Source organism: Leptodactylus fuscus, chromosome 1 (genome assembly GCF_031893055.1).
Source record: "Leptodactylus fuscus isolate aLepFus1 chromosome 1, aLepFus1.hap2, whole genome shotgun sequence".
In the NCBI taxonomy this organism is placed as follows: Eukaryota; Metazoa; Chordata; class Amphibia; order Anura; family Leptodactylidae; genus Leptodactylus; species Leptodactylus fuscus.
Window position 1 is genome coordinate 160,861,168 of NC_134265.1, and position 25,333 is coordinate 160,886,500.

At 39.7% G+C, this 25,333-nt stretch overlaps 1 protein-coding gene across 34 annotated transcripts in view; it reads right to left on the reverse strand.

The window, feature by feature from the left end:
- PTPRD (protein tyrosine phosphatase receptor type D) overlaps positions 1-25,333 on the reverse strand; it is a 1,471,303-nt gene that overhangs the window by 731,418 nt on the left and 714,552 nt on the right. For 33 of the 34 annotated variants that reach the window (XM_075278482.1, XM_075278474.1, XM_075278585.1 and 30 more), the window contains exon 7: positions 17,754-17,792. The exons of the other annotated variant lie outside the window; for it this stretch is intronic. The gene's annotated coding sequence lies outside the window, so the exon portion shown is untranslated. The remainder of the gene's footprint in view (positions 1-17,753; positions 17,793-25,333) is intronic. 34 annotated transcript variants of the gene reach the window in all.

Below are 25,333 nucleotides of genomic sequence, written 5' to 3' on the forward strand. Positions count from 1 at the left end.
GCACACGCCTCCTGCGCCGCAGCATGCGAGCAGAGGGTGGCGCAGAGGCCCGAACAGGCAGAGATGTTACAACAGATGCTTATTTTGAGTAAACCCCTACCATGTGAACACAGCATTAAAGGGGCTCTATCATTGGGAAAAGTCATTTTTAACTAATCACATCCTTGCACAGCCTTTAGAAAGTCTATTCCACACCTACCTTTAGTATGTAAATTGCCTCAGTGGTTTATGAGTAAGTTTGTTTTTATTCATATGCTAATTAGACTGGGTGCACGATACATCATGCTGCTGCTGATGCTGAGGCTGATGCTGCTGATGACTCAGCTGATGACTCAGCTTCCTGTTTTCACACACACATAGTTAATAGCAGAGACGAGTGCTGCTGGGAACTTCCTGTGCTGGCTGGAAGCTCATTAGCATATGTATAAAAACGGACTTATTCAAAAATAAGGCAATTTACATACTAAAGGTAGGTGTGGACAGTGGCGTAACTACTGCCATAGCAGCAGAGGACATTAGGGGCCCGGTGACAGCCGCTACTGCTGCTATCATTATACTCGGAGGTCTTTGCAGTAGTTTTTTATGTTTTTATTCCCCCGGGTCTCCGATTATTATACTCAGGGGTCTGAGAAGACCCCAGAGTATAATGATTGTTTATGGGTGTCCACAGTGGAGCATAATACTGTGTGCAGGGGCCACTATTGGGGATAATAATGTGTGCAGGGGCCACTATGGGGGATAATACTGTTTGCAGGGGCCACTATGGGGCATAATACTGTGTGCAGGGGCCACTGAGGGACATAATACTGTGTGCAGGGGCCACTATTGGGGATAATACTGTATGCAGGGGCCACTATGGGGGATAATACTTCCTGGCGCTGCCTTGTGTGGCTGCCTTGATACAGTGCTCCAAGCTGGGAGCAACCTTTATCTTTCCCTTTTCACTCTTTTTCTCTGTATCTTCAAGAAACCTGTAACTAAAAAAACTAGCACTATGAATTAGCAACTATAAATCGAATGGAAGATCCTGTGGAGTCTATTGCTGATGTGTGAAGATGCCTACAGCTGACTGGTATTTCTTTCTTTTACTGTGGACACGTGGGACTCTGTTACAGCCTACCATCACCCACCTACCCCATGTGTTTAAGGAAGCTTGGCAAGAGAGCAGCACCCTGTCTACCTGGATGGCTTCAGACCTCTCTGGGCAGTAGAACACAGTGGTAAGAAGAAAGGAGGGCTTGTGATGAAGGATATTTGGGCCATTTTTTTGTGGTTAATGGACAATAGTGCTGATGCAAGGTACCGAACTATCAGCTGTGATCATGAGATCTCACACCTACCAAAGGAACTGCCACATGTTATCATGATAGCTGCCTATGTCCCTCACCTCTGCAAAAAAAGTTTTTTGCCTGTTATATCTACATGCTGTGACCCCCCTCCTCATGTCCTCCAACCACGGTCGGGCTGTATTATTAACATCACTTCACACAGAGAACTAAATGATCCTGCAGTGTGTCTGTGTTTCTTTCTTTTTAGTTGCTACGATTCCTAGTATTTCTCTAACTGCCATGAGCTTGTATGTGTTTTCTCTCTTGTTATATACTACTGTACCATCTATGAAACTGTATCACTGAAACTTCCCCATTGTGGGACTATTAAAGGATTATCTTATCTTAATAATAATAATAATAATATATAATAATACATTTTATTTATATAGCGCCAACATATTCTGCAGTGCTGTACAATTTGTAGGGTTCGAATACAGACAGAAAGATACATTACAAAGAAAATCATTTCACACAATGGGACTGAGGGCCCTGCTCGCAAGAGCTTACAATCTATGAGGTAGAGGGGGTGACACAAGAGGTAGCAGGGGCAGTATTGCTTATGCAGAGGTCAGACCCTTTTAAAATAGAGGTGACTGTCATTGCATAAACATAAGACTTTATGAGCCTTCGACAGTCGTGTCCTTTAACATGTGGATGGAGGTTGGACCTATGAAGTTAGCATGAGATGACATCATATCATGTGGGGAAATGTGGGAGCGGGGACAGAGGAGGGTTAAGGGTTTACATTAGACATTATGATAGGCTTGTCTGAAAAGATGCGTCTTTAGTTTGCGTTTGAAACTGTAGAAATTGGGAGTTAATCTGATTGTCTGGGGTAGAGCATTCCAGAGAAGTGGTGCAACTCGGGAGAAGTCTTGTATACGAGCGTGGGAGGTTCTGATAATAGAGGATGTAAGTGTTAGGTCATTGAGTGAACAGAGAACACGGGTTGGGCGATAGACAGAGATGAGGGAGGAAATGTAGGGAGGTGCAGCATTACGGAGAGCCTTGTGGATGAGGGTGATAACTTTATATTTTATTCTATAATGAATAGGCAGCCAGTGTAGTGACTGGCACAGACCAGAGGCATCGCTGTAGCGTCTAAACTGATAGATGAGCCTGGCCGCTGCATTCAGAATAGATTGTAGAGGGGAGAGTTTAGTGAAGGGAAGACCGATAAGTAAGGAGTTACAGTAGTCAAGGCGAGAATGAATCAGAGAGACAATAAGTGTCTTTAGCGTATCTCTGGTAAGGAAAGGGCGTATTCTGGAGATGTTTTTGAGGTGGAGGTGACATGAACCAGCGAGTGATTCAACATGAGGGGTGAAGGAAAGGTCTGCGTCAAACATGACCCCGAGGCAGCGGGCCTGCTGCCTAGGAGTTATAGTAAGGCCTGAGACTGCAATGGATATATCAGGGACAGATCTATTAGATGGTGGAAACAGTAGTAGTTCAGTCTTGGAGAGATTTAGTTTCAGTTAGAGTGAGCACATGATATTTGAGACAGCAGAGAGACAGTCGCTGGTGTTCTGTATGAGTGCAGGGGTGATGTCCCGGGAAGATGTGTATAATTGGGTGTCATCAGTATAAAGATGGTACCTGAAGCCAAATCTGGCGAGAGAAAAGAGCAGGGGGCCTAGGACCGAGCTCTGAGGAACCCCAACAGCAAGGGAAAGAGGGGAGGAAACACTGTGTCAGGGGCCACTATTGGGCATAATACTGTGTGCAGGGGCCACTAGGGGGGATAATACTGTGTACAGGGGCCACTGTTGGGGATAATAGAACATGCAGGAATGCGTAGAAAGGGGCCGGTCGACGTCTTCGGTGTCGGTCAGGAAGGGGGCGCCCATGTCAAAAGTTCGCCACAGGGCCCCGCCATTTCTAGTTATGCCACTGGGTGTGGAATAGCCTTTCTAAAGTCTATGCAAGGATGTGATTATTTAAAAATGGCTTTTCCCATAGAGCCCCTTTAAAGGGAAATGTTTTTGAGAAATGCCCCTGTTTCTCATTTTCTCATTGTGCAGAGAATAGGGTTGCGTGAAGTGAAGAGAAAATGAGGGTGAAGGAGGATTAATTCGAATAGCTTTGTCTCAGGCAGTGTAAAACATACAAATGTTCAGTGGCATAGGAAAGATTCTATTTTCATATGATACTAAGGGTGCAGTTCTACCTGTCCGTTTTTAAGAGATATCACTGTTTGAAAACACAGTCGGGATTAGGATATATGATATAAATATCCCAAATCCGATTGTATTTTCAATAGAGTAGCAGGAGAAAGAATTTAAAAAAATGCAGGATTTCACAAAAAGGAGCCAAAATATGTTAATAAAGTGTATTGGAAAATTTGTTAATGACTCAAATACTACCAGAAAATCAAATGTTGTCTGAAAGTTTAGTTATGCTTAGAGGTAACAGTGTGAAATACTATTAAATACTATTGACTGGGTATCTATAAAATGAGTAAAAATCCATATACACTTCTAGTAAATTAACCCTTTAAGCATTACTGTCAAAAAAGTAGTCCCTTGTCCAAAAGCTTAGCTTGGACCCCACTGCACATATTTCTGGAAATGATACAAGCAGAACTGCATCCCTATTATCATATGGAATATGAAAATCTCTTTCATATGGCACCAAAAGCAAGTTTCTATATTTTATAATGCCTGAGATATAGCTGTTTGAATTCAAAGTTGGGATATTTATATCATATATATTATGCAGCTATACCCCAATGCCCATTGTGTTATATCTCTGGAAATCGAAGAGGTTGAACTGCATCCTTAGTATCATGTAAAAGATGAGAATGAGACCAAAAGCAAGTTTCTATTGTTTATAATGCCTGAGACATAGCTTTTTGGTGACCCCTCCCACCCTCATTTTCTCTTCACTTCAGACCGCCCAATACTCCCCAAACAATGAGAAAGCGAGAAACAGAGGACATGTTTCAACAGAGAAGCAAGGGAAAGATTGAAGAAATGAGGATTTCACGTAAATTTGTAAACAATAAGATTATTAAATATATTACAAAATTTATTAATGACACAAATACTGCCACAAAATGACAAATTGTTTGAAAATTTAGTTACGCTTTAAATATATTTTCCTTAGTGAGAATATATTCTGAGATTATTTTACATTACGAGGAGTTAGTCACGCTACCGGATTAGTTTTTGATCAGCCATTGTTCTTAAATATGGCTTGAAAAAGTCTAGAATTCCCAGTGAACCTTATTGAAAAGATTTAATAATTGTTGTCGAATTAAATGAAGCAGAATTGTATAATCAGAAAGAGACACTGTCACCTAGCTGCAGCATTGTGGGAAGTAATTGGTCAGACTGAATTTGGACATTTTCCCGTACAAGCATAGATTCTGAGCCATACAAATTCTATTTCAAGACAAACCCTGCTGAGCATCATTGCATGGGGTTGATTTTGCTTTTCAAAGGATCACCTATAAATGCTGAACAATGTGAAACAATATGCATGTTGATGAGATTAATTGAGAAGGGACCATTACAGTCTTAGTGCCAAGAAGGTACTTAGTGGCTTAACCAAGTTCAACCAATGTCATCCAATTCTGAAACTAGGTCTGGCAATCATCCCTGTTATTTCTCCCTGTTTATGAAATATGGTTCATCTTTTTTGTTCGGTTCTCAGAACAGGACAATGAATCATATCTAAAGGGAATATTTGCCTTTACCATAATATTGAGCTTTCAGCTAGTAAAAATGCTTTGCCATTGCTTTGATCAGGCACTTTAACCTTTTCAACATTAATGACCAGATCACATACCAAGAACTAAAAGTTTTTTGTCATTAACAGTCATTAATATTATATATTATACATGTAAATCTGCCAAAGAACAGATGTCAAATCCTTCTCATTTAATAATTTGCTTTCATTTGAAATTTTATATTAAGCAAATAGACATTAAAATCAAAGATTTTGGTGCTGCACTACAAAATTTGAGCATTTTATTTCTATTTTACTATGTTTCATAATAAATAATAATAATAAACGTTATTCATATAGCGCCAACATATTCCATAGCACTTTATTTGACATTTATTTTTTATTTTTTCATATTAGCCCTACATATACCTTTAAGAATGTTGAGTTTCAGCTGTGTTTACATTGGTGGTCAATTCTCTTCCGTGGTTTTATGTGTATATCAGAGGAGATTGGCGTTTGGGGCTTGACAGTTTATTACCCCTGAGCAACAGTTCTCTTGTGACCCTAAATTCACCCCCAGACACAAATACAAATGTGCGTTATTAGCATGACCGAAAAAAAAAAAAAACATTTGGTGTTGCCAAAGCAAAGAGTGGAAGGGGGTGTGTGGGTTGGGGGTTTGTGTGTCCTTGGGGTGTCATTGTTCTTGCTTGGGACATGTGGGTATAGGTGGGCACATATCTCTTTCAGTACCCAGGAAGACATCCCTCTTTCCCAAGATTATGCAATGGGGGAAGGAGGAGAGGGCCTACCTGGAAGAGAGGTGTGGTGGGGTACTAGCCAAATGCTGAAAGGAGACTTAGATTCTTTGTCACTTAGCAAGGAGGCAGCTTGATAACTGCAGTGTCCCTACTGTAGAAGTAGACCCTCTACACTTGTTCTGAAACTGGGCCTAGGAGTCAGGCCTCGGTGAACCAGATTATGGATTTGTTCTGGAATTCGTTTTCTATTTTATTTCCATTTTTTTCCTGTATTATACTGTCCTTGTACCTGTATTTGCTTGATGATCCATTGATGTATATTTCTGTATATAATAGTGGCTAGTACTGACACACTCGGGTTAATAAATATATAAAATTTATAAAGCTTATTTCATATTATCCTATAAACTCAGAGACTCACGGGGCATGAGTGGAAGATAAAGGTGATTGCAGGTGTGCAAAGCGGCTTGGTAAGGCGAGATCCTTCACAATAATAGAGAATGTTTCATCTTGTCATAAAAGTAATAGTGTTACTTGTGGTTCCTGGATCTCAATGAAAAATCTGCAACAGACACCCCCACCCATGTGCCCATTATACAGTATTACTGGATTTTCATAAATGGTGGAGAAGCTTTGGGTACTTCACCCCTTATGAAGATGGCTGAGTTAGTTCACATAGCTATTTAAAGGGATTCTACCATTAAAACCTTTTTTTTAATGGATAAGACGTCGGAATAGCCTTTAGAATAGGCTATTCGTCTCTTACCTTTAGACGTGATCTCCACTGCGCCGTTCCTTAGAAACACCGGTTTTTACTGGTATGCAAATGAGTTCTATCGCAGCAATGGGGGCGGGCCCCAGCGCTCAAACAGCGATGGGGGCATCCTCACCGCTGCCAGAGAATTGTCTACAGCGCCGCCTCCTTCTTCATCCACAGCGTCATCTTCAATGTCTTCTTCCGGTGCAGGTTCATATCTTCTAGGCGTCGGGCCTTGAGCAGAGCATATTGCGCAGGCGCACAGGCCACGGGAAAATGGCCACTAACAATACTGTGCAAGAGGCCATTTTCCCGAGGCATGTACGCCTACACGTCTGCTCAACGCCCGACGCCTAGAAGTTACGAGCCTGCATCGGAAGAAGACATTGAAGATTGTGCTGTGGACGAAGAAGGAGGCGGCGCTGGAGACAATTCTCTGGCAGCGGTGGGGACAACCTCATTGCTGTTTGAGCACTGGGGCCCGCCCCCATCGCTGCAAGAGAACGCATTTGCATACTGGTAAAAACTGGTATTTCTAAGTAACGGCGCAGCAGAGACCACATCTAAAGGTAAGAGACAAATAACCTTTCTAAAGGCTATTCCGACATCTTATCCACAAAGAAAGGTTTTAATGGTAGAATCCCTTTAAGATGTACTTATAATGTAGAGCATTTTCATTTAAGATGCCTTATTTTCATTTCTATAATTTATTAAGATACACTATTCCGAAATGGTTAACACAGACCACAGTATCGCTGTTGTGCATGATAGATTACCTGTAGTAAATACTACTGAATAATACATTTAAGCAGCAGAAGCAAAACACGAAAAAATATATATTTTTTTATTTTTTAAAGAAAAAAGAGTAGACCTTGGTGTGACAATGAATGCTGCTTGGAAGAACCAAGATCTAAGCTTTATTCATCTACATAGTGTCAGAAAGTGTAATTTCCATTCCTTTGTGCAGTAGCAGGTAACATGCTGAATACAGGCAGCAGAATCATGATTCAAGCATTGTATTTTAGTCAACTCTACATCTAGAACCTGCCTAAGCTCAGCGATGATAACAAAGCACGATCACTTACAATGTGACAGAGAGCAATGACATATCAACAGTGGAACTTAAACGAAAATCCACGTTCACTTTAACCAGGTTCCATTCAGCTTTACATTTTTTAATTAAACTTGTTACTTCTCAGAAAATCGCATCACAATCATCTTTTTGTTGCTGTTCTACAATCCTTGTATGGCCAAGAAAAAAGTGTGGAAGGCCTGTAGGGATTTTATATCTCTGTGACAACAAAAGACACATTTTTGTTGGGAAGAGATTAGGCTTTGTATATTTGGACACAGCTAACAAATGAACAATTTCATAGAAATAATTTGTGACAACTTTTTTTTTTCTTTTCAGAAAATATTATTATAATGTAATTGTTGAAAAATATGATCAATAACAGCTTTCAAATACACTTTCATGATGGTACAAGAAAGAAAATCTGAAAATATCCAACTTTTCTTTTAAATATATTAGTCTTAAGTGTTGAGTATCTTTATTCTATAATCCATTATATTATTAACCCCTTAGGGACGCAGGGTATTTTTTACGTTGTGACTTTTCATATTTCCCTCCCATCTTCAAAAATGCATAACTTTTTTATTTTTTCCTCGATATAGCTATGTCAGGGCACTTTGCATGACGAATTGTACTTTCATTTGACATCATTTTGGGGTACATATAATGTTTTGCTTAATTTTATTTACGTTTTTGGGGATCCATGTGAAATAGCACACAGTTCTATAATAATTTTTTGCATTTTGCTGTGTTAAATATGACTTGTCCGGTGGGTCATTATGATTACCATATTTATATTGCTTTTTATTACATTTTACCACTTTTAGAAATAAAACATCACTTTTTGAAAATGAATGATTTCCTGGGGTCATCATATAACTTTTACTGTAATGTTGAAGGGCTCTTTTTTGCAGGACAAGTTGTACTTTGTTTTGCTACCAATGTTTAGTATGTACTGTATAACATTCTGATCACTTTGTATTGTTTTTTTTTGGGGGGGAAACAAAGTGGTAAAACAAGTTAATTTGTGTATTATGGTATATATTTTTTACCAGCATTCACTGCACCTGATAACTACACCTGAACCACGTAAATCTATATTTGGGGATTTATATGCACATGGAGATACCTAACATGTTTGTTTATTTTTATTTACATTATATATTTGTAAAATATAAGTTGGGTTTTTTATGGGTATGTTTACACGGAATTTTTTGCAGGCGGATTTTGACGCAGAATCCCTGCCTGCAAAAATGGCTCCCATTGACTTCAATGGAAGCCGCTTGCTTAGCAGAAAAAAGAAGCGACATGACCTATCTTGCTGCAGATTCCGGAGTTGAGTCAGCCGTGGCGTCCCCGATTTGAGACACGCTCCTGTTTAGACCCATTCATTCGGGACTAATCAGGAACGGGATGCCACATCAGAATGCCAATTCTTGAGGCAAACAAGAAGGCGGCGGCAGCGGATAATTTTCTCGCAGACCACCCCCAATGCTATTTGAATGCTGGGGACTGTCCCCAGTGCTGCGAGAAAATGAATTAGCATATGGATGAAAACTGGGATATCTAAGGAACTATGACGCAGAGAAGACATCTAAAGTTAGGGGAAGAATAGCCTTTCTTAAGGCTATTCCTATGTGGGTGTAGCTAAAAACAGGACTCTAATGATAGAATCCCTTTAAGGGTTAGACTTTTGGGATCAGAGGTATCTCCAATGCAGAAATAAAAAAAACATACATTACAAGTCACATTGATTTAACAATCTAGCAGCATGCATTAAACCTATGAAATGTTCTTTAGTAACACTCTATGTAAGGTGAACTGTGCTGCACTGCAGACGGAGAAAAAAGTTGGGACCTTGATTTGTAATTTAAATTTGTGAAGACTAATGGAAGGTTTAAATATTTTCATTGGCTCTTTAATGACCCGTGATGTCCATCCAAAGTAATGAGCTAAAACATTGAAATTGCTTAGTGGCTTTGATAAAGTACAAGATATCAACCTCACAACATAGAAAAATGCTGAGCAGCTAATAAGGAAATTAGAAAATGCAGCATGCATAATAGTTTTTCATTCTTAAGTATCTCCTACAAAACCCTTCATCAACAGTAAACAAGACTAGCATTACTACGATGCAATGCAACACAACAATTTTTTTTATTAAACATTTCTACAAATTCAGAAGTACTATATATTTCTGTAAAGTCCATCAGAATCTATTCTCACAATGTATTACAATAAAATGCAAACTACAGGAAAGAAAAAATGCACCATCCTATATTATTCTCCAATAAATGCTCCTCTTGAAGTTTAGCAGATAGATTTGTTTTAATTCTGTATCACTTTGTTTAGTGTCTTACCTTTAAAAAGCCATCTCCAAAAGCAATTTCCCCTAAACCATAAGGTTTGAAAACATAATTATTGGTTCTTGGTGTTAAAGGTGTTTTCCCGGATTATGATTATTATACTGATCACCCATCCTTATGACATAGATATAATGTTTATTAGTAACATGGTGATGCTGGAGCTCAGGCTTAAATGAATCAAAAATTTGAGTGGAGGGCACTGTATCCAAGAAAGGTACTTGTGTGCTTGTAGAAGGTGTCTACTCTTCATTTACACAAAAAGATTTTCAATATGGCTACAAATATAAGGCAAATAAGACTAAATGGCTTCACATCATAGAACAATAATCACTCCAAGCTGAGTATCCTACTAATATTATAAATGTGAAAGTTTGTGTGTTCAGATGTTTGTGGGTTTGGATGTTTCTTCCTCAATCACGCATAAACGGCCAAACGATTAGCTTGAAATTTGACACTTACATAACTTGGGTCCAGGATTAAAACATAGGCTACTTTAGATCCACATACACCACCGGACTTCACCACCGCGACCGGTGATTTTCACGGCATAATTCGCTGAAAGACCTGAGATGACGTCATCTCATGTCCCTCAGCCAGCAAGCTGAGGGACATCGCTTGGCTCAAACCTCCGGCGTGTCCTGAACAAGTGGCTGTAGTGTGTGGCTGCCAGAACTGCATCACCTGCGCTGGCTGTGCACGCTTACTGGGGGACTGAATTGTTCCGTCGCAGATGTAGAGGAGGTTGCATGCGCTGCTGCCGGGAAGATCTGTTCGGCCTGCTGTCCCGCAGCGGCTGCGGCCTATGAAGTCTACATGTCAGTCGGCGATGTAGCCAACATGCAGCCTGTGTCTGCACTCGTGCACAGTGTCGCATCCCAGGCTCGGGTAGGTATGCAGTGTTATTTAGCCGCAGGGGAAGGGGTATCACAGCAGGGGAGTTTGGGGAGGGGGATTGCTCAGGGGTGGTGGTTGCGGGGTGTACCTGCCAGGTGGGGGCCACAGAAGGGGAAGGTTTAGAGGGGGGGCCATGGGTGAGGGGGCCTGGGGAGGGAAAGTCATGGGGCTGAGGAGGGACAGCTGGGGGTCTGCGGGAGGAAGAGGGGAGCCGGTGCGCCGTGGGAGAGGGCTCACAGAGGGGTGGGTTCTGCATGGGGTGCCCTGGGGGGGGCCCAGGGCCGTGACATACAGAGAGGGGACGGGGACGCTGGACAGGGAAGGAGTATGTTCGCGAGGGATGAAAGGGGTGGGGAGAGGGGGGGAGTCAGTGCAAGACGGTAAGTGGAGAGGCCGTGAGGACAGGCGAGGGGCAAACAGGGTCAGGGCGTGCAGGGGTGAACGTGGGCCCACATGGCGACTCCTAACCAAACACAAATGCATATATATAAGCGGCACAGCACCAACGCCAACCTGCAGACAAAGTCACGGGAAGATGCTAGTATATAAATATAAATGCTTAAACCAAACAATGGTTATAATGCATAGTAATTAACAGGGGTCTGACAGCCAGGACTCCCACAGATCACTGGGACCGAGGCAGAGCAGTTCTAGATGTTCTGTTAACTAACAAACTATAGCAAAGAGTGTAGGTACAGCGGCACAGTCCCATAGATTTCAATAGAAAAGTGCTGCAGTACTTATGCTCACTGCTCTAGATCCCAGGAGATCTAATATTGATGGCCTATCCTAAGGAAAGGCCATCAATTTTAGAAAATGGATTAAGTTAAAGGAGTTGTCCATGATGTTTTACACTAATGTGACCGCCTAGGGACATTTTCAGATAATCTGGTTATGATTAAAGATGAGCAAATACCATTCGATCGAATAGATATTCGATTTAATATCAGGCCGTTCGAGGTATTCGATTCAGAATCGAATACCACAAGGCAAACGCAGTAAAAATTCGTATTCCCTCCCACCTTCCCTGGCGCATTTTTTGCACCAATAACTGCGCAGGGGAGGTGGGACAGGAACTAAGACAACAGAGGAATAAAAAAAAAATCGGAAAAAGGAATTGGTGGCCGAAATCAGGTGACCTCCACTTTAGACAAATGGTGAATTTAACATTTGATTAATTAGAGACTGTGAACTATGTGACTGTGAGACAGGGACAGATCTACAGGCAGGGTTAGCTAGGGATAACCTTTATTTAGGGGGGAATGTCACTCACCCAGCTCCTTGGGGCTCTATCTGGTCAGGATCCCTGTCAGCTTGCGATATGATTTTTCCCATAGGAATGCATTTACCAGCATTGATTTGTCGAATGCTCAGCGCACACTCAGCTCTGCTCCGAAGATGTAGCAGTGCTGGCCGTGCGCTAAGCTGGGATGGATCTCCAGAGTAGCCGAGTTCAGCGCACAGCCTGTTCTGCTTCGATGTAGCAGTGCTGGCCGTGAGCTGAGCTTGGCTGCATCTTCGGAGGAGTCTCCATTCTGGTCCAATCTTAGACTCCGCCTCCTCACAGACGAGCCTCTGGCAAAACCAGCGTTGATTGGCCGAATTCTGTACTCTGTATGGTATTCGGCCAATCAACGCTGGTCAATGCATTCCTATGGGAAAAAGTCAGCTTGCGCATATCACAAGCTGACAGGGATCCCAACATAATACAGTGACTTGGGTATGTTAGATGCCCCCAGGCATGCTTCCCCTGCTGTCCCAGTTGCATTCCAGGGTGTTGGCATTATTTCCTGTGGTGTGATAGTGGACTTGGTGACTCTCCTGAGTCGAATGGTGGGATCCCCTGAAACGAAGCATTTTTCCCCATAGACTATAATGGGGTTCGATATTCGTTCAAATAGTCGAATATTGAGCGGCTATTCAAAACGAATATCGAATATGGAATATTTTACTGTTCGCTTGTCTCTAGTTACGATCCTTTCCCAATTTTCAGAAAGGGATTGTCAGTACTATTCCCCTCATCCACTTCACTCATACTTACCCATCTATGGCTTCTTTCATGAAAACAGGTCTTTCTCCTGTACTTGAAATGTGCGCGGACTCCTAGCAGGGTGCACGTACTGCTGCTGGTAAATCACCTCTACTGTGTGTCTACGTATGCGCAGTAGAGGTAACAGTGAGCGCGCACACAGTACAGGAGAAGAAGTGGCCGTCTCACAGGAAGAAGCCATGGAGGGTAAGTATGTAATAGGGGTTGAGGGTTGGGCTGTGTAAGTAGGGTAGGACATATAGTATAGCTAGGGTAGGAAGGATAACTGGACAGGGAGGGGGTGTATGGGGAGGAGTGAGGAAGGAGGAAGGGAGAGTGGTGAGAGTGGTTAGGAGGTTACATAGCAGGAAGTGGAAGGGTGTAAACAAAAGTAGGAGACACTATGGGCCCCCAAAGACACCCAGAAATCATAGCACACTAAAAACTATATCTGTATATTTGTTAACCCATTAATAGCACTATAGACATTTTTTTAAATAAACATTTTTTGACCAGAAAACCCCTTTAAAATAATCCTTTAAAATAACCATGTCTGCATATAGACCCACACCACGCTGCAAGCATTGTTAATTCTTACAAGATGATTGCATAAGCTAGTGATTGGCATCCTCCATGCCATGTAAGGTGTTGTACTGATGCTGCATCAGATATCAAAATGCAGTGATGTCTCCCGACACCCACTGCTGTCTGTATACAATCCCAGCTGGGAAGCCGCAAGTTTGTCCAACTCCAACAGTGGTCTAGTAACCCACCAGTGGGTAATGGGTGAGGCTATCATTATTTCCTATCATTATTTAACCTATTATACTTTGGGCTTACTATGTCCCTTTTTTTAAATAGAGCTGTCCTTCACACAATGTATATGGTGCTGCTGTACTGCATGTGGAATTCACAAACAATTTCACATACAAATTTTAATTTCTCCAATATTAGGTAAACTGGGGGAAAAGCATTGATTCAACATTTGTATATTGATCTGAGATTAAGATAAAAATGTTTTACAACATATTGGTGGTTAAGAAAAACATCTAGTATACGGGAGATGCTGTAGCCTTCACTTCAATATTTCACATACATTAGCCAAAATTTTGGTGGCATTGTCAGTACATACAGTATGTAATAGTAACTATGAAAATACATGAGTAACTTGTTGGAATTGTTTTAAATATTTGAAGTTTCAGATACACTGTACTAAAACTACAATAAATGTCAACTTTACTCTTTTAGTGTCACACTCTACTATATTGTAAGTATGCTAGATAGTTAATGTGATGGCAGAAAGACAGATAGACAGAGAGATAGATAGATAGATAGATAGATAGATAGATATGAGATATATAGATAGATAGATAGATAGATAGATATGAGATAGATAGATAGAGGACATTAAAAATTGCCTTCAACATTTAAATAAATTCACTTCTGTAAATAGTTTTTTTTTATGTCATAGGACACATTTCCATCCAGTCTTTGCATTTAGGAACCCACTGCTGACAACAAACTAGTGGCAGGTGTGCTTTGCTGTAGGCAGCTGCTTTTTGACATGGATAACTTATTTTCATATTAGTCATGCAACATTTAAACTTCTTGTTGTAAACAGAAATGTGTTGAATAGAACTGAAAAAAAAATAAACTTATTTCAATCATTAAATTCCTACTGAAGGGATTATATCTAGACTATATATAGACCATTATAATATATATATATATATATATATATATATATATATATATATACATGACACCATTTCATAGGCTGAACAATGCACCAGGGGTGCCAAGCTTTATTTCTACAAATGGTCGGACATATAAGCACAGGACAGGTATGCTAACAAAGGTTTTGCACTGTCCTTCCAGCCCTAATAGTTGCACATGGACAAATCATTAATTTACAAAGTTTTTACAGTTTTCCAGAATTTTCAGAAAAAAATACACAACCACAAGTAGCTCTCCTCCTATTGAAGTGAATGAAAGCAAAGCTGCAATTCCACGGCAGCTCTTTTACAGTGTACAGATGGGGAAACTATAGACAATATATGGGGATGTACAATGTAGCGGTAGTGCCAGGAAAGTGTAGCTATGCTCTCATTCATATCAATAGATGCAGAACTGCTTCCTACCATTTAACTTCTTCTTGCAGCCTACCATATACCTGCTTCTGGCAGCCAAATCCCCTGATTAAAGTGGGTTATGGGTATCAGCCCCCCAATGATCAGATACTGATGACCTATCCTGTGGATTTTAGACAATCCAAGGGCGTTGGTCAACCCCTTTAGTGGCGCACTCACGTAAAAATGGATGGCATCACTATAGGACACGACACCACCAGAGCAGTAGTGTTGGAATTGCTTGGAAAACCGCATTGTTATATCTTTTGAAAATCCTAGTAACTCTTTTAAGATCATATAAAATGTACTTATCTCAATGAAATTGGAAAACTTCCTTTAGCTCTTTGTAATGCATGACTGGTTAATGTTATATCTGTATGTTTACTTAGACCAGTATTCCCAGAATAGACAATCTTCAGTTTTTATCGATACACTCTTGTTGGCTACAAAGGACAATAACCTGAGATTTTACATCTTAAAGTTCTTTATTTAACACTTAAACTGCTCTGGACCCATCTTTTACATTAGAAACTACATACTGTAGTATGGAAAATACCTATTACAATTTACAATTGTGACATAAATTGTAGCATCAGACAATACGGTATCCAGAACTCTAACTACAACAGGAGGAGTCTTCAGGGTCATGCAGTTATAAAGGTATTATTTAGTAGGAGACACAAATAATTTCATAAATGGACCTAAAGTACAAAAAAAATGTTTTACATAGTACACATACTATAGAACACAACCAAACACGATTAAAACTTATAAGGAAGTCCAAACCCACAGTTTTATAATTAAGAAGAGAAAAATCATAAAACTTGACTATATTGTAGTTCTGTCTTCCTCATAGATTTCTTTAGTAAACTCTTTGACATGAGCCATTGTGTAAGTCTGGACAAATATTACCGTTCAATTCATTTCCTTTTTCCTCACATCTTTATCCTACTTGGCAGCAATACATATACACGAGACCTGCTTTTGTAAACTTACATGTTGTATGTTTATATTGCTTTATATTGCACATTAGATCATTTCCTACTCTCAATTGTTTCATAACATTTTTTGTCTATCTTGTTCAATGTCTTGGACATAAATTCAAAACAATAAAACAATGGCATCACATAAGAAATCGCAGCTCTACTTTCAGGATTTTATGTTCACAATGCATGACGTGTGCCATTAGTTTCTCAGGCTTAGTTCCTAAAATATACTGTAGATTCTTAGTACATAAAGGTACTGGACAGATAAGTAAAGATGATTTGCTTCATGTATGAGAAACATTTAATACACTTATAGACTAAACAATGTTTCTTTTAACTTAAAAAGTCACTTTTGTCTTTTGTCATCCCCTGCTAGTTATACCTATGGCTGAGAGGTCAATAAATGTCCCAAAAATATTTAATCAGATTTATTTATTTTTTTATGGTCAGGTTAATAAGAACATCATCTTATCTGTAAACATTCTAAGACAATACGTGAAAGATAAACCAAAATAAAGGAATTCTACAACTACAGTCTGGTGCATGGATCCACTTCCATTTAATATATTGAAAATCAAACATTTTGTCCAATACCAGGATCCACAATGAAACCATGGCTTTGTTTAGTAAAACAATTAGATCCAATGAAGAACCATGAGATGATGAATATACAAGACTTACATGTATTAAACGCCTAAAGTGCTCTTAAGCATTGCGAGCACAACATTTGCTTACAATATGTGCATCTTCATGCTGGAAAATGTCTTTAGATTACAGTGCAATACACTGCTGAACATTTATAAAAATATGTTCTAAAAACCTAGGTGCAGACATTTCAATAGTTTCTGTTTTAATCAGGGCTGGAAATGGGTATTCTGTCTACAACCATGGTGAGTCCACCTTCAATATTCAGCTTATTTTCCAAAAAACAACCAGTTATCCTGGTGCGAAGGTCAGGGTTCATGCACATTTCACCTGCAGAGGTATTGAAGTATTATATAGCACTATTGTAATGCATATAGTACACAGTTGTGTTGTGTCTGGAAGGGCAGGAGACATTATTTCAGTTTTTTCAATTTAAATGCCGTAATAGGTATTTGGAAAGGAGTTATCCAGTTGTGTCAATCCTGATAGTCTATGAATGTTCCCGATTTTTGAGCTAATTCAAAAATTACTTTACAGGTCAAACGAGGTAATATAAAAATGAAAGCATGTCCCTTTATATTGGCATTCCCATCTTAGTATTTATGGGTATATATATGTGATGTGTCATAAATACCTGAAAGATGGGGTCTTACCTCTCAGACTTGCACCCATCTTTAGAGCAGGTTCATTCTGATGGAGAGGGGTAGCTAATGCATCTCCATTCACTTGTCTGGGAGGTACAGAAAGACCAGGCAATTTCAGCTATTTTTGTGTGTCGGATACAACTGAATGGAGAGACACATAGCGCACTGTTCCATTCACTTTTGGGAAAAGATGAGGTCCCTGTTCTCAAGATAGATGCTGGTGTCACAGCTGAGACCAGCAACCTGGAACTATCAGGTATTTATAGCATATCCTACCTATTTAATCGGCACATTCTACGTTATATTAGATATTTGCATTATAAATTCACACATTTCATCAGATAGAATTAAATAGCATCACATATCATCATAATAAACTAAGGCATCTGTATTATGTGAAACTCTTCTGCTTTACACCACAAAATTCAATCTATACTGCGTAAACTAGTGGGAATATCTGATCTTACCTGGACATGTAAGTTTAAAGTGCAGTAAAACCCTGAGACCTGTAAATAAAATAAAATCCATTAAATCACCAGGAAATAAACTGAAGTAGGATATAAAGCAGGTACTTGACAGATCAATATTTAAAGAAACACTAACCATGGACATGAAGTTAAATCGATTACAATAAATCATGGCATGGAAACTTTTCTTTAGAATATTAAGTACGTTAAATAGAAGAATAAAGTAGATACTGAAAACCATATTTCTGGGGAATGAGTAAATTCAGTTTTTTTTGATACTATCAATTGTTTGATTTATATTTTTTGACAGTAGAATACATTCAATTATTATTGGAAAGATAAAGGTCATATACATATCATGTTCTTAAAGAGGACCTTTCATGTCCTCATGAAAGTGTAGTTTTATATACTGCTAGAGAGACAACGGTACGCTGAATTCAGGGCACAGTTGGCTTTGTAGCGGTGTATAAAACTGAGAAAGCAGATACCGGGAAAGCCGACAGTGCATTGAATTCAGCGCACTGTTGGCTTTCAAGCAGTGTATAAAACTGCACTTTCATGACGACATGAAAGGACCTCTTTAATATAATTTTACACTCTATGTGAAAATTTGCTGTGAATTAAGGTAAATATGTGTTACTAGAACCATGAAATACAGGAATATCAGCTTATATATACATTTGAGACACTATCTGGAATGTGTTAACTTGTCAATCAGTACAAGTATTACAAAGAACATCCATGCGTTTTCCCACTGCTCCTTTTCATCACTGTCAGTGAAATAACATACTTAGCCAATTCCAAATCCCCTGAGGAAAAGCTAATTAGATTGTTTGTATAGTTTTTATAATCCAGAGCTAGCAAGTAAAAGAGACTGAAGAACTTGGTTAAAAAGTTAAGTGTCACAAAAGACTATCTATTTATTTATCTATACTGTCAAGACCATAAGGAGATATAAAATGTGTGGCCATGATCTATGGGCATATGTGGGAACTAAGGCGGCATTATACACTGTCACAGCCACTAAAAGGACATTATACTGTGTGGTGGCACAGAGTAACTGGGTGGGACTGGCGTTAGGTCAAAGGGGGCATAGGTTTGGTTAGAGACATATTATATTTAAATTATCTGATTTTGTCTCCTCTTTGATACTCTGAAAGATTGGAGGTATGACAGCACTATATATCAGTCTCATTAAAAAAAAAGCTCTAGAGTAGAGATGAGCGAACACTAAAATGTTCAGGGTTCGAAATCCGATTCGAACAGCCGCAAACTGTTCGACTGTTCAAATGGGTTTTGAACCCCATTATAGTCTATGGGGGGAAATGCTGGTTTCAGGGGTACGCAACATTCCATTAAATTCTACTTACCAAGTCCATGAGTGAGGGTCGGGCTGGATTCTTCTCCCTGCGCAGCGTCCCTGCGTCCTATTCTGGCCTTGAATTCACTCTGCTAGGCATCGGGCCTGGGCAGAGCCGACTGCGCATGCCTGCACTACAAGCAGACATGCGCAGTCGGCTCTGCCCAGGCCCGATGCTTGGCAGAGTGAATTCAGAGCCAGAAGAGGACGCGGGGACGCTGCGCAGGGAGAAGACTTCTAAAGGTAGGAGAAGAACCAGCGTTGATTGGCAATGTATAGCATTCTGCCAATAAATGCTGGTTCTGCATCGAATCTTAACTTCGAACAGCTAGTAGTACTCGATCGAGTACGAGTATTTCAAATACCGTAGTATTCGATCGAATACCTACTCGATCGAGTACTACTCGCTCATCTCTACTCTAGAGTAATACACAATTTATAGTATTGTTATAGTTTTTTTGATAATATAAAATGCTTTGATCATAACAATGTCATATGACATGTTATAAGTTATTGCAAGCCGAACTGCGGCCTGCTGCATCCTGATGTCCCATAACAAAAGACATTGAAAAAAATTTGAAGGTAAAGTTTGCTGCAACTGTTGTGGCCACCCAGTGTAGTCAGTTTTGGTAGAAAGACACAATAGTGTAGTAAATTGTCTTAATGAAAATTTGGAGTACTAAAGGAAGCTTGTCACCAGGAAAATTCAGTGCAATCTGCAAACATCATGTTATAGAGCAGGAGGAGCTGAGCAGATTAATGTATAGCTATAGATTTATACGTGCAGTCATAGAGGAGAAGCTGTCAGTCACAGATAGGACAATCCCATTGACTGCACAGAAAAAAGAGAGAGCAGATTTTAAGTAAGATTTAAGTAAATGACAAGTTACACTGAATCTTTCCCCACAAATATTCAATGTGCCCAGCTCCTCCTGCCCCATAACCTGCTGACTGCTTTGTATTTTTATAGTGACAAGTTCCCTTTTGCCAAATTAGAGCTAGAAATGATGCAACTGATAAACCAATGTATTATTGCGCCATTTTACTCCATGACACATTATGAAAGAGTTAATGTTATACAAAGTGAATGGAGAAATGATCGCTAACACAATCCGAACATTCGTTCAATGACTGTTACATCTGTAGGCTATGGAGGAAACAGTCCATTATATGTGTATTGTAGGTAAATAAGTATGTATATAATAGCATTAACCTATGGACCTTTCAGGAATAGGAGAGCATAGAAGTTGTCTCTGCTCATACATGCCTAAAATTTCAATATATCCAAAATGCAAGCACAGTATTTTCAGTTGCTATATTGCCATTGATCTTTTTTTCCAGTTACATGTTAGGTACACGTATAACAAGTTCTATCACTATGATAACAATTCCCATTTTCATAAGATAACATGCACACATCAGTTATATTGTACTGATACATAGTATGTTTTATGGCTTTCATTTTCCTCATTAGCGATGAAGCAAGGGTCCTCGTGTTAGTCCGCACTTAGCGCTGTTCCAGCTCGCAGCATCTTGATGTTTTGCTTCAGTGATAATTATCAAGTGATATTACCATTACTAGCTAATTACCAGATGTCAGCAGAGGGCATTGCTCACATCATTTATTTGCGGGGTATGTTATATATTGTGCAGAATGGACAATCCTACACATTTCTCTATGATGTCAATCAGTGTTCATCTCAATAAGTGATGTCACAGCAACATTGTGAGAAAGCAAAAATGAGAAAGATTCTGACCCATACAATGTAGTAACGTGTACTTCTTCTCATCAAATAAATCAATGGCAGGACTGCTGAGAACTCCACGATCAAAAGAACTCGGTACCATACTAAAGTCTCTATTCCTGCTCAGTTACAACATTGTGTACTGTTGCTCCATGTAAGGACTGGTTCACATCTGCATTCGGTAATCCATTCCATGGATTCCACTTGGGGACCCCCCCTCCAAATGGAATACTGAACGCATTTACAAGGGTTGAGCAATGAAAGCACACAGACCCCATAGACTATAATGAGGTCCGTGTGTTTTCCGCGCAGTCTCTGCATGAGTAATGTGGAGAGGAAAGTAGTTCATGAAGTGAAAACACACGGCCCCATTATACCATAGTCTATGAGGTCCATGTGCTTTCATAAGCTCATCGATTGTCAATGCATTCAGTATTCCATTTGGAGGGTCCTTAAGCGGACTCCCAGAACGAAATACTGAACACAAATGTGAACCAGGCCTAACTCAATGGGATATATTGAAGCAGCCAGGTTACAAGTGACTAAATATTTACCTATAAATGAGCAAAACCCCTTTGGTTAACTTTGCGTTATCTATCATAGCATAAAGACAAACTTTGTTTCTCCCATATTATTCTTTACAATGATTAAAGATGGCCCCCCTGACTTATAATCTGAAATAGAGGCACATGCATATAAAGCCTGCCAATATTTTCTGGAGATATTTTAATATTTCTGCATATAAGTTTCAGCCGACACAATTTTCAGCTATTGACAGACAATTAAAAAATAATCAGCATGATGCAGATTGCTAAAATTTGCATTCAGTCATAAACGTGCACTTGAAATAAACTAAAAGCGTTCTGAAGTGAATAGGAAATGGACAGCATTTAAATCATCTTTCTGTATTTTCTAGTTGATTCATACGATGTGTATTTAGCAGAAATATAGTTGTGCAGAATATTCCATCCCGTTCAATCAGAATTAAAGGGATATTGCAGTTTCAGTAAATAAGACTGGCATGCTTGCTGAAAAAGTTTACAAATCTATTGCATTCTTTTGATAACATTGTCTCAAGATCTCAACTTGCTATTATTGAATGGGAATCTTAAATGGGGTTATCCTGTTTCTAACATTATGGGCCTATCTTTAGGATAGGCAATAAATATGAAATCTGTCTGACACTTGGGTCCCCTAGAGATCACAGGTACCAAGACAACATGGGATAGCCACGCTGCTCACTGCCATACAAACTATAGCAGCGACGGTAAGTACTGTAACACTGGCCTACCTGAAGTCTATGATTCTATATGATGAGTAAGTGACATGGCTTTCCTTTCTGCTTCAGTACCGGTGATTTGTGGGGATCCCAATTGTCAGACCCCCGAAGATGGAATATTGATGGCCCATCCTAAGGATAGGCCATGAATTTTAGACACTGGATAACCCCTTTAACTCTTTACTTGTGGTGAAATTAAATATGCTTTGTCCATGTGATCACACAACTTCATTATAAGGAGAAGCTGTAATAATCTATAATAAGCTGTGACCCTTTGAGATCTTCATATGATCAGGACTAGGGTTGAGCAATCGGGATCAGAAATGTTCGGATTCCGATTGGCGATCGAGTAAATTTCATGATCGCAATTGGAATTCCGGTCCCGACCTCGAGATCGGAGGTTATTTCCTACAATGCTTGGCTACTTGCCAATCATTGTGCGAAAAGCTTAGCACCCATAGGAATGAATGGAAGCGGCCGACTGCTTAACCCCCTACGTGCCGGCTGTGTCCATTCATTCCTATGGATTTACCGCAGCCTGCCACTCTTCTGCTTCGTCTCTGTTTTATCGTATACTCAGTTGAGTATACAGTAAAACAGGGACAAAGCAGAAGAGTGGCAGGCTGTGGTAAATCACTGTGTGCTGCGCTGCTGTGAGGTCGACGAGGCAAGTTCGTGAATAGATAGATACTACTGTACATTGACTTGTCTATCTACCAGACAAGTCAATGTACAGTAGTATCTATATACTTGCGAACTTCGCTCAACTTACCTGCACAGAAGTGCTGCCGCTGGCCTCTTCTGGTCCGGAAGGCCTGTGAAGGAGAGACCAAGACCGGACTGGACCAGACCAAGAAGAACTGGGAGCGGCAGCGGATCTGTGCAGGTAAGCGGACACCAGGGGGGATTTTTTTTTAATCACTACACAGCGTGGAGTCCAAAAATGTTAACTATTTTTGGACTACATACTGTGTAGTGAATAGGATAATTTTTAAAATCCAATCTTCGATTATTAAAAAAAATCCCATTGACTTGCATTGGGATTGGAATTGGGATCAGGTTTGAATGGAAAGTGATTGGAAATTGGATTTTAAAAACGATCCTGAAATTTCAAGATCGGCTCAGCCCTAATCAGGACAGATTTTCATTCCTTAGATGTAAAAAAAAATGTAAGTTCCCATTCATTGCAAGTGCTGAGGAATTAATATTCATTGTATATTCCAAAATAACCTATCATGGAACCAGTTTTCCACAACTAGATATTGATGCAGATCCATTATGTACATTCAGTTGCATCTCTTATGGATGAGAGCTGTAAGTAAAGGAGTAATTTGATGAGGTGGTCAATATCGTAATATGGTTACTAATGGTGTGTAATGATAAGGATGGTCTTCTTCCTGAGTGAAGTTAGATGATCTGCTCTAAGCTACGCTACATTCACATTCAGGTGTTTTCCAGACATTTACTCACTTGTCTAATGGGGTAGTTGAAAAAAATAATAGTAGTTAACCAAATAGTTTATTTCTTGAAATTTAATGTAACTGGGGATACTTGCTGATGGAAACCATATGGAAAACATATTATTAAACCTCTACAAAAAGCAGATGTTACTGAAATGCCTGCTAAATATTAAAATCCATTATTAGTACATTATGTTAAGTTATTTATCCCTAAAGGTAGGATCACACTACCGTCATTACAGTCTGTTGCTCTGATCCTTCAACAGTCGGAATGATTGATGCAGACGGAGCACCCTCTATCTGCCTCTATCCTCATTCACTAAAATTCAAAAAACAAAATGGAAACTTATTTGATTTATATTCCATTAGATATATAAACAAACAAGACTGAAGCAAGCGTCTGTCAAGTTTTTTCACACTATAATGAATGAGAAGGAGACGTCCACCAGTCATTCTATCGAGGTTACAGTCCGTTACTCTGATCCAAGATATAATTTTTACTTCCAAGAATTTATAAGCGAAACAACAATTAAAAAAGAAAACAGCCCAAACGTAAGAATTAAGCAGTCTTATATAACACATTTTTACACATCTAATATATTTCTTCTCTTGCAAAAGTCCTTGTTTGATTATTAATATTGTCATCAAGATTGAAAATATCTTACTTCAAAAGTGATCAAGCAACAGCAACAAATAAAAACAGAATATATTGGAAACCCTTAGACATAAAGGGAACAATTATTAAGTATTCCAAGCAAAACCATATTGCTAGAGATATGAAAATCACAAGTTCTTCAATAAAGCTCTTCATTCCGCCAGGCTCATTGGAGTACCCAAACTTGACGTTACTACAGTAGAATGACGTGCTGACACCTCTGGCCAAAATTCACTCACTTGATTTCCTACATACATGAGCAAGAAGTGTGAATAATGTCCCAGGACTTTGACAATACAACACTACATGTAGCGTGCAAAAATGCTTTTAGTAATTTCTTCCCCTGCACCATTACTTACTGTATATACTGTAACCAATAGAGGAAAAGGTGCTTGTCCATGGAATATGCTCTTTCAGTTTCCTTCTTACCTACACGTTAACAGTACTAATAATAGTAGCAATACTATTTTATGTATATAATACCTGTCATGCGCAGAGGATTGTGGACCTACTATGTTATCAAACTGGTTTGCTTGGGGCCATCTCTAAGGGCATTATATCAGCAGAATCCCAGGTTTTCACCCTTTAACCCTAATATGGGGATCTGGATTTGCTAGAGGGAATCCACCAGGCCACTTTCTCCTGAAGTGGTCCCTGTTTGACAGCAGCTGACCCAGCGGATGAAACTCTGATGCAGAGCACTGCAGAAACAGGTTATAGGGCATAAGACTGCAGAATGTGTACACAGACTAAAACCTAGGTCAGATAGAAACAGGCTATGGGCCCCTTCACACGGCGTATACGCTCACTGCTTTGGAGCGTGTAAACGTTCCGTAGCAGCGGCGTCTAAAGCAGTTCCCATTGTTTTCTATGGGAGCCGGCAGACACGCGCTCCCCATAGAAATGAATGGAAAAAGCAGCCCATTCATTTCTATGGCGAGCGCGCGTCTGCCGGCTCCCATAGAAAACAATGCGATCTGCTTTTAGACGCCGCTGCTACGGAACGTTTACACGCTCCAAAGCAGTGAGCGTATACGCCGTGTGAAGGGGCCCTAAGGATGGGGCTCAACCTTGAGAAAAA